The sequence below is a fragment of the Gallus gallus genome, chromosome 2 (genome assembly GCF_016699485.2).
Source record: "Gallus gallus isolate bGalGal1 chromosome 2, bGalGal1.mat.broiler.GRCg7b, whole genome shotgun sequence".
In the NCBI taxonomy this organism is placed as follows: Eukaryota; Metazoa; Chordata; class Aves; order Galliformes; family Phasianidae; genus Gallus; species Gallus gallus.
Window position 1 is genome coordinate 101,879,073 of NC_052533.1, and position 10,558 is coordinate 101,889,630.

The 10,558-nt window shown below is 46.3% G+C and overlaps 1 long non-coding RNA gene across 1 annotated transcript; it reads right to left on the minus strand.

The window, feature by feature from the left end:
* LOC107051997 lies at positions 1–4,341 on the minus strand. The gene is made up of 2 exons (XR_001464034.3): positions 3,488–4,341; positions 1–2,783 (listed from the first exon to the last, which is right to left on the minus strand). It is a non-coding gene; the product is annotated as an uncharacterized LOC107051997 (long non-coding RNA).
* Between the last annotated feature and the right edge of the window lie 6,217 nt (positions 4,342–10,558).

The window sequence follows — 10,558 nt, forward strand, 5'->3', positions numbered from 1 at the left end:
TCGAGACATAAGAAGCAATTTTATTTACTGTCTTCTGAAGCAAAGATATCCCTCAGCAGTCCACTAAGCACACTACTGGTGAGCAAGATGTTTGCACATCCTAATCTGACACTGGTTAGGCAGCTATTCAGCCCCCCAGCACTGAGCAGTGTACGCACATAATGAGAAAACATATCCCTCCATATAGGACAAAACAATTCTCACTTTGATCACTAGGATTTTCTCCCAGATATTAAGAAAACTCTGGCTAATTGCTGACTGCATGCATCTACTCTCATGGGAGGAGAAATAGCCTCACAGCAGCCAAATAATTCTTTTCTGGAGGGTGAATGACTCTGCCTTTCTCTGTAATATTTCTTCTTTCCACTGGATTGGGAAGAATCCTTCTAAACGTGCTGAAACATCTGCTTTGTTGAAGTCAGTGATGTGGGAATGATACAAATGGGTTTAGCTTCTGCTTTTGGGTGGAGAAGGTCAAATGACTGACTAGGGAACACTTGCATTATCCAACAAATATCCCATATACCTTGGATTACTGAAGCATGTAGGTGACCAGCATTTCCCATAGGCACCAATGAACACTTAAGCCCTTTTCCTGTGATATTCTTAATTTTCTATCAATATTCTTCTGAAATAAAATTCAGTAGCTGTTTATCATTATATCATTCTTCATTGTTACAAAAGTAATCCAGGATGGGATGCATGGATTTCCTTCTTTCCTGAAGATGTTGCTATATTTCTTATGGTGTTCCTTGACAAAATTCTGGGAAACAAAGCTAAGATCAAATAATACTAAATATTATTGGTAAAACATGAAGATTCCAAAACAGAAGAACTGCTGGACTGCTCTAAAGCTGAGTCTTCACCATGGTTACATTCAGGCAGCTAGAAACAGCGTGGGCTCCAAGGCTCGGCATGTTGTGAGGGTGATGAGCAATGGCACTCCTGTCATGGCCCTTCCATAACTTGCTGCTGGTAAAAGGGAGACACTTGAGTCCCCATACATCTCCACAGAACGCTCCAGGGATCCCAGTGGATCTCTCAGCATCTTCAGCCAAAGCAAGGCCCTGGCAGCATGGAGCTCAGCCTGATGCAGGCTGGACGAGTCCATCCTGGAGCCCAGCTGCCCAAGGTAAAGGCTTTGTGGACACTGGGAAACATTTTGTTTCTAACAGCCAGGAAAATATATTGACATTTGTCTTTGGTTCTGGTGCCAAGGTACATTTTGGCCATCCCTCTGGGAGGTGAAGGGGGGTGATGGGTGTAAAGGTCTTGCGTTTTATCACCATAACTTACCCCATCCTAGACTGCACAGAACAAAGAGAGGAAAATGTCATTTCTGCCAGGTTTCTTATTCACCACAAATGACATTCCCTTAGGCTGAATCGAGGATGAGTGAAGGAATCTGAGGTTGAGCAAGAAAATTTGAGGAACACAGCTGTATTGCTGCAGTGAGCAGAGGTGAGCAGAGGAATGAGGCACTGATCTTAGTCACTTCCCGTACTTTATAGGACAGAAATACAGAGGAGGTGCCCTAGAGGCCTAGAACAGACTAAGGTCTGTTGAGTCTGTGAACACAGTTTGGCTATGTGGCAATATTCCAGCCTTAAAAGAGGTGCATGTGCCCACCCTCCTGTTTGCTTTCCCTTACAGAAGATGTTGGCTTGGGTCAGTCTCTGTGCAGACAAGTTTGGTGAGGGCTGCTTAGCCTGGGACACTGGCATGGTTGAGGATAGCTGCTGAGTGAAGGACATTGGTCACTTTGAGCAAAACACTACTTACCCCTTTCTCACCGCTTGCCTCTCTCATTGGCACTGAGGGACATGGGTTAGTGGGCATTCTGGGGATGGGCTGATGGTGAAGACTAGATGAACTTAGCGGTCTTTTCCAGCCTTCACGATTCCATTGACGCTTCATCTCTTGAATTCTCTCATCTTTTCTTCTTTCTTCCATGTGTTTCCAACATATGCTGGACATTGGCCACAGCAGCTTCTTCTCTCACATGTGCCTTGTTTGCTTTTTTCATGGGCATCAAATCACTCCAGCGTTTGGGATGGAAATTGCTGCTGTTTGTATAGTCAAAATCCCTTTTCATGGGACTGTCTCAAGTGAGGGACAGCAGTCAGTGAAACATATAGCTATTTAAAACGTAAAATGCCCAGGTCCTTTGGAAAGCTCTTTCTGCCAATCCTGCAGGAGATGGAGGACACTCAGAAGGGGAGCGGTCACCACCTCCACCAGGTTGCGGCGGCAGAGCGCCCCTGCTCATGGAGGAGATTCCACTGTGGGAATCTCTGGCCCGCTGAAGTTATGCACGCATACGCAGAGCAGACTTGGCAGCCTGAACAGGCCGTCCCTTAGGAATATTGACAGATGAATGTAAACTCATTTACTTCGCTTTTTCATTCCGGTCCGCGTGCTTGCGCAGTACACTAAATACATCAGCATCTGGAGTCACTTTGAACAACAGGAGAAAGCATTTTCTGGTGCCAGAAGTATAATTTTGTACAATATTTATAACTCATGAAATGTCAGGAGTTTGGCTACGCTCTGTTTCCCATCGTCATGAAAAAAACCCCCAACAAACACAACAAATCAAAACCTATGCAAAAGGATTCTCTTTTTTTTTCCCTTTTTTTTTCCCCATAGCTGGACGGCTCTGAGCCATTTTGCCTAGGAGCCTTCAAAACTGAAAGAGGTAAAACCAGCTCCTGAATTTTCCTTTACCATTCTCCCTACCACCACCATCTTCAGTATCCATTAACCCGGCTCCTCATCGAAAGCTGAAAACACAAAAGAAGTAAACATCAGTTAATGAGGTTTGCACCTGGGGGTGGTAAACAAAGCTGCTCTCCTCTTGAAGGGAAACTGTCTGCTGTGGGAGAGCCAAGCCCAGCCCAGTGAGGGCAGCTCTGCCAAGGGTGGGCTGTGTGTGCAGAGAACAGGAAAGGTATTTTCATCTTTAGGATTTCAGAATCATCCAGGGAACGGTGAGGAGAAACATCTTCCCTAAATGTGCCCTTCCAGTTAGAAAGTGCGTATTTGTCTGTCCCCTCTTTCCATCATAGTTGGAAGTAGAATTTGTTACTAACCGCCTTCCTTATTGCTCCGCAGTTTGAGGCATTCCACACCCGTATTTTTGTCACACATTTGTCCTGGGCTTTTGCCTCGAACTGAAAGAATCAGCACTTTGTCTTTGACTTAAAGAATTGAGACTTTGTCTGACGAGCAGCGACATGGCGCACGCTAAACAAAACCAGCCTTTGTGTACCATTGTTATCAAAACATTGTAACACCAGGAAACAGCTACACAAGGACTTTCCTTTGCTATTAACTGCTGCTATAAGACCATAGAAGTTCAGCTCCTCTTACTTTTCAATCCTACTGCAGTAGCCAAGTGCTTTGGTGAAGAAAGAAATAGACCATAAGAGGATTTTTTTTTTTCTTACAGAATAGTAATGCATGTATTAAAAGAGCACATTCTCACCTTACGTTCCCTTCACTTCCATGCACACACCTGTGCTTTTGGTGCCCTGGAAGCCCCCACGACACGGTGACAATGCTGCATGAGCTGCTCGGTGCAAGGAGCATCCTGCAAGGTTTCCTTCCTGTTGCCAGGCCCACTCTGCGCAGGGCTACGGTCTGAAATAAGAGTGAGCTATGCGGGATCCAACCTCCCCAGGCTTGCACTGGGGGTGGGTTTCCTTCTTCTGTTCTTGTGGCGCTCAGGTGGTGTGAGGATTGGTGCCACTGCAGGCAGTGGAGCTAAACCAAGACCGCACAAAGGAGAATCAGGCTGTAGGTCTGCAAAACATCCATCCCCATCACAGGTTTTTATTGCTGCAAATACATAAATCTTTGTATTAGGTGACTTCAAAAGTCATAAAGCCCTAATTGTGCGTGCAGCCTACCACTATGCACTGCTGATGCATAAAATGCATGTAGATAGTGCACAAATAAATACGCTCAGCCCGGGCTTAAATTTAGCGACAACCACACAAAAGATATCTTTATAACTAAGAATGGTGGGAAGAAAGATCTCATTCCAGAACAGATGAACAAGTCATTTTTTCACTGATCCTGGATTTGGCTGACCCGGCTTAAATGTGACCTAAGACATTTCTTAGTGCTTTGGAAATTGCATCTATGTACTTGGGCTGGAGATGCCACAGTCAGAAAGAAAACCAGTAGTGATGCTATTTATAAAGTTCTGCTGTTCCTTTTTAAAATAGAACACTGAAACGTAAGTTTTCCTATAGCTGTAATCTTTCAGGCTGAGCAAACTGCAGTGATTTCAAAAGCAATGGGAACACAGAGTCACTTGGGGCCAGCCAGGAAAGAATTAACTATTTGTTCTTTCCCAGGGAAACACTTCTTTGTGTTACTATGGTCAAAGAGAGTCTGCTTGTAAACTAGAAAATAAAATACAAATGTAAAATAAAACACAAATATAAGATGAATATTAAAATTAGAAATTAAAATAAGGCAAATAAGGTTTTTCTTAACAGACAGAGCAAAAGGAAAGAAAATACAGCAGCAGTGGTCTCGGTGGTGTGAGAGCAGTGCTGACAGATGTTCAGCTCTGTGTTTGCACAGCGCCTCTCAGCAGAGCGGGACTTTGCCAATGACAACTGCCACTGGGAAGCCAGCATCAAGGAGAGGCTGATAGGAGCTATGAATGCCTTTCAGCAGCAAGAGGCTGTGAGCCACACACTCTGAAAGCTTATCCTGCCACTCCCACCAGCACTGCAAACTCTAAAGCCTTCCTATAATAACATATGACCCCCATCTTCAGATTTAAAGGGAAAAAAGTCACCTTCCAGCAGCAGGACATGCTTGAATACTGAGCATGACTAGGATGGATCCTTGTTTCATGCTTGTTTCGTACCAGACAACCAATCAATGTCTTATGAGCTGGTGTTAGGCGATTTTAGGTCATGCCTTTTATCCCCATACCAAATACCCCCAAAACATCGAAAAAACCCAGGCATAGGTAGGGAGGATAGCCTGACCTTTGGGATGTGTTTAGCTGCAGGATGGGCTCGCAGCCAGAAGACTCACCTCTGAGCATCACTCATCCCACAGATAAAGTCTCTCAGAGTAGGACTCTGCCTTCGTGCACCCTGTCAGCTGCAGCTCAGGGCTGCTGATTTCAAGAGGGATTCAGCTCCCATTTGTCCAGAAGTTGGACGTCCTTTGGCAAGTTAAATTAGATTAGACATGAGGAAGAAATACTTTACTCAGAGGGTGGTGAGGCACTGGCATAGCTGCCCACAGAAGCTGTGGTGCCCCATCCCTGGAGGCGCTCAAGGCCAGGTTGGATGGGGCCCTGGGCAGCTGAGCTGCTGGGCGGCAGCCCTGCCCAAGGCACGGGGTGGGACTGGGGGGGCTTTAAGGTCACTTCCAACCCAAACCATTCTATGAAGATTAATTTTTTCAAAACATTTTAAGTATGAGAATAGCGCAGAAAAGCAAACAGATCCCAAGTGGCTTCCAAGTTGGTGGACTAATGATAGCTTGGAATGGGCAGGGCTTGGCCTATGCAGTCTGGGAATCATACTGGGAAGCTGGGATCGACACTTGGGCTTTGAAAGCACCAGCCATCTTCTGTTTGTTTGTATCTACATCTATGTTGGGATAAACAGCTCTCAGCAGAAGAAAACGCAGTTTGTTTCAGCATTTCAGCCAAAGGACAGCAACTGCAACAATGAGGCACTCCCTTCCCTACCTTCAAAGCCAACACGAGATCAGTCCTGAGGCTGAAACATCTTCCAGCTGCACCAACTTGGCAAGTCAGAGCTGCTGTTGGGCCTCGTGTTGTGCAATGCTGTGGACATTTTATAGCTAGAGCATTTTTGTCTCATTGATTACGGAATAGAAATTATTTGGGCACAGTGCGGTGATGTTGCAAAGCCCTTGTTGAGAAATGAGGCTCTCCATGGTGTAACTGCCATGTGTGGCCAGTGGGCAGACCAGGCACTGGGAAACCTTTAGTCCCAGGCCATCCGAATAGCTCAGCGGTGCTTTCCGGAACATCTCCAGTTCCCGAGTGGTCAGAAAATATGTCACATAAATGTTTACTCGTATTTTAACTCACACATCCATGAGTGTGCATTGTTTCTAGGAAAAAATACCCCACAAACATAAAGATTTGAGGTAAAAAAGCTCTGGTGGTATGGAGGTGCTGTGAATGCAGTGAATACTCTGCAGATACAGCTCATAGCAGCTCCGCATGTCGGTGCTGACAAAGCCAGAAGGAGCTGTGTCCAACATCCCCAAGATTTCCACAAGTTGATCAGGTCATGAGGAACCCTGTCAGCAAAACTCTGCTCTTTGGCTTTAGAAATAGTGCCTGCAATATATAAACTGTTCTAAACATAAACTATTCTTGTCCTTGATAGGACAAGGGGGAAATGGTTTTAAACTGAGACAGGAGAGGTTTAGGTTAGATATTAGGAGGAAGTTTTTCACACAGAGGGTGGTGACGCACTGGAACAGGTTGCCCAAGGAGGCTGTGGATGCCCCATCCCTGGAGGCATTCAAGGCCAGGCTGGATGTGGCTCTGGGCAGCCTGGTCTGGTGGTTGGCGACCCTGCACATAGCAGGGGGGTTGAAACTCGATGATCATTGTGGTCCTTTTCAACCCAGGCCATTCTGTGATGATTCTAAAGAGCAGTTTTTCAAGGTTGAGCCAAGCTTACGTTTCCTGCATGATTTAATAATAGTAAAGATAACTTACGAAAGAACAGCATGTTTTATTTAGGCAGTGCCACTTGATTGATGCAGGCATGGTTTTCTGATCCCCACTGGGGTCCAAAGCACGTGGTGAGTATTTTTTCACTTTTCACCATCTCAGCATAGTTCATACAGCAGTCAGAGTCAGCGTAGTCCCTGATATGCAGACAACTGAGAGACATGGCACTTCTCAGCATTTAATTCTGCTGTTACATCATTGGCAGAGCTACACCAAGTAATCCTGCCATTTGAGTTCCGTTTTTCTGCCAGCGATGCTCGACTCCTGTTGTAAAATATTTAAATTATGGAATCATAGAATCGCCAAGGTTGGAAAAGACCTCCAAGATCATCCAGTCCAACCATCCACCTACTACCAATATTTCCCACTGAACAACATCCCGTATTACAACATCTGAACGTTTCCTGAACACCTCCATGGATGGTGACTCCACCACCTCCCTGGGCAGCCTGTGCCACTGTCCAGCCACTCTTTCAAAGAAGTATTTCCCAACATCCAACATGAATACTTTAAAATCAGGGTTTGAAAAGTGCAACAGAAAGGCTAATAGTTCGGTTTGTATGTTTTACAGAAAAATCTCTCCTGCTAAAAGGGTAAAAAAGCAGTGTCTTCATCCTTGCTTCTTTTAGCTTTTCAAGTATTTCATCTGGGGGGTTTGGTTCTAAAAAACAACTTAAATATCGTGCCCCAAATATGTTTGTGAATGATCCCCAGCCAATTAGTTCAATAAAACCGCTTAGCATTTTCCAGTATTGCCAAGAGATTCTTTAGACTCTTCTCCTCAAAGGTGGGCAATGGCTATTTTGCACGGTACAATGCGAATGGCACAGGGCCAGTGGTCAGATGAGAAACAAGCCTTCATGACTCTATGGTTGTAGCTGAAATACGTTTGAAGTGATATTAACTCTGTGCAGGTGGGCTTGGGGCTTGTTCTGATATAGTCGGTGCTCGAGCTTTAGTGGATCTGCCCATGAAGCATCCATGTCCTTGCCATAGGATGCTTCCTGACTTCATGTTTGCATCTCTGGGTCACTGTCCCTCATCACCAGCGTCCTTCGGTGGGATAATCAAGTCAGAACCCCTTCAGTCTCCGTGCTGTAGCCACTCCTTGCTGCCTCTTCCTTTGCTCCGAGTCCCACCGTGCAGCATGTTTTACTTTCATCCTCTTCGTCGTATCGTCCCGTGCTTCCTTTGAGAGCGGGCCGGCTACGCGCAAAGCACGAAGCCCCGATCAGGCGGCGGAGCGCAGAGCGGCGTGGGCAGATACCGCTGGGCGGCAGTGCGGGGCCGGGCCGGGCGCGGGGCAGCGCTCCGCCGAGCTGAGCGCATCGGAGCGCCGCGTGCCTCGCTTTTCTGCAGGAGACGCCGACGTTGTTAGGAAGCCGTGAGCATCTGTTTGAAAGCCATTCAGTATTTCGAGATGAAAATCATCATGATGTGTTTAGGTGATTTCCTTCTATGATAAGGTTACGTGATTGGTGGGTAAAAAGAAGGCAAGAAGATCGCTAAGACCGTTCAGTCCAACCATCAGCCCATGCCCACCATGCCCACTGACCACAGCCCTCAGTGCCACATCCACAGAACTCTTTAACACCTCCAGGAATGGTGACTGCACCACCTCCCTGGGCAGCCTGTGCTGCTGCAGCACCACTCCTTCTGAGAAGAAATTTCTCCTAATATCCAACCTGAACCTCCCCTACAGCAACTTACTGCCATTCCCTCTCATCCTATCACTGTTACCTGGGAGAAGAGGCCGACCTCCACCTCACCACGATCTCCTTTCAGGACCTGGTGATCTGGAGTATCCTCATCAAGTTTGGTGACACATGAAGCAGGGAAGTGCTGCTGACTCCCTGGAGGGTTGAGAGGCCTTGCAGAGGCATCAAGATACATTGCAGCATTGGACAATCATCAGTGGTACAAAACTCAACATAGGAAAATGCCATGTGCTGCACCTGGGATGGAGCAGTGCTGGGCTGGGGACAGACTGGGGAGCAGCTCAGCAGGACGGGACCTGGGGCTGCTGATGCCATCAGCTCAGTGTGAGCAGCAGTGCGCCCAGCAGCCGAGAGGGCAAAATGCATTGTGGGGTGCATTAAGCACAGCACAGACAGCTGGTCAGAAGAGGTGATTCTCCTGCTATACTTGGTGTTGATGTGGTCTCACCTTGAATATTATGCGCAGTTCTCATCTCCACAGTTTTAAAAGGATGACAATGTCATTGAAAGCATCCAGACAAGGGCAACAAAGCAGGGCTGGGAGGCTTTTCCTGTGAGAGAAGGCCAAGGATATCAAGCTGTCCAGTCCGGAAGAGAGGCTGAGAGGCAACTTTGCTGCTCTCTACAGCTTCCCAAGGTCAGACTGGGCAATGGGGAACATTTCTTTACCCTGAGGGGGGGGGTCAGAACCTGGAACAGGCTTCCTAGAGAGGTGGTTGGTGCCCCATGCCTGTCAGTGGTCAAGGCATTTTGTCAGTGCCCTCAGTAATGTGCTTTAGCTTTTTGAAGTGCTCAGGTGGTTCGAAATGATGGTCTTTGAAGGTCCTCGAACTACACTACACTACTCTATTCTACTGTGTTCTCTTTTATTCTATTCTGTTCCATTCAGTTCCATTCCATTCCATTCCATTCCATTCCATTCTAAAGCCATTGTATGTATTTTAAAAAAGCATGCACTTATGTGAACTGGAAATCTTTTGTGGGAGTAGGACATCCTCAGTGCTGCTTGTGTATGAGTGCCCCCAATCACCCTGACTCTAGCATCTCCCATATGGAGCCGGCCAAGAAGGGCAGCCAGTGGCAATCCAACCTGCTGGCTGCCAAATATCTCACTGCTGGCATTGGCTGACAACGTCCCACTCCAAGAGCAGTGGATGAACAGAGGTGGGAAAAGATGAATGGCAGCCCTGCTGTATTGAATGTAGTGCTGGGACTTAGTGCCAACTAAAGTGACTCATGCTTGATCAAGGCAAACAGAGCTCCAGTTTTGTTGTTTAAGAATCTCTACAACTGGAATCTCTCTCAGGTGCGCTATGGATGCTGTGAGGTCTCAGGAAGACTCGCTCCATACCCACACGTATGGGCTGAGCAATAGCTGCGTGCTGCACGCATCTTAATCCACTGAGATGGTTGAAAAAAGCAAGTCATGTCTAGTCACACTGCTGGTGAGACAGCAGATGCCTCAAAAGGCTCTAAACAACAGCTGCTGGTATCAGGCATCCTAAAATTGGAAAACTTGTACCATTAGTATCCTCAAAGTTTCAGAGAGCTGACAGGAGAACACTGTGAGCCACTAAAAGTCACTTTCAGAAGAACTGAAAGTCCAAGGGATCTCCAGGGGCTGGGAAAGAAGGGCACCCTGGAGCAGTGTTTTGAAAGGTGTGCAAAAGAGCCCAGGCCATTTCAGGCTATGGACTATTCACCATTATGTTGGCTATGGGCCTAATGGATGTTCATAGCTTCACAAGAATGCTGGCCAAAATGCCTGTGTTATTAGATCACAAAATAAAAAGAAGTAGAGGCTATTTATGCCAACTGGCATGGATTTACAGAAAGTAGATTATGCTGAGCTAATGTGTTATGTTTTGAGAGAAATAGGAGCTTACTTCATAAAAACATTTCTGTTCATATAGTAAACTCCTATAAAGCATGAGGCTTTTGTTGTGCACAATTATTTGACCAGGAAGTTGTAGGAAATTAATTGACTGGATGGTTCAGAAACTGGTTAACCCAATTTTTAATCTGAAAGAGAAACAATGAGCCATTGACCAGAGGAGTGTTCGCTAGGGGAGAACCATGGGAGTTG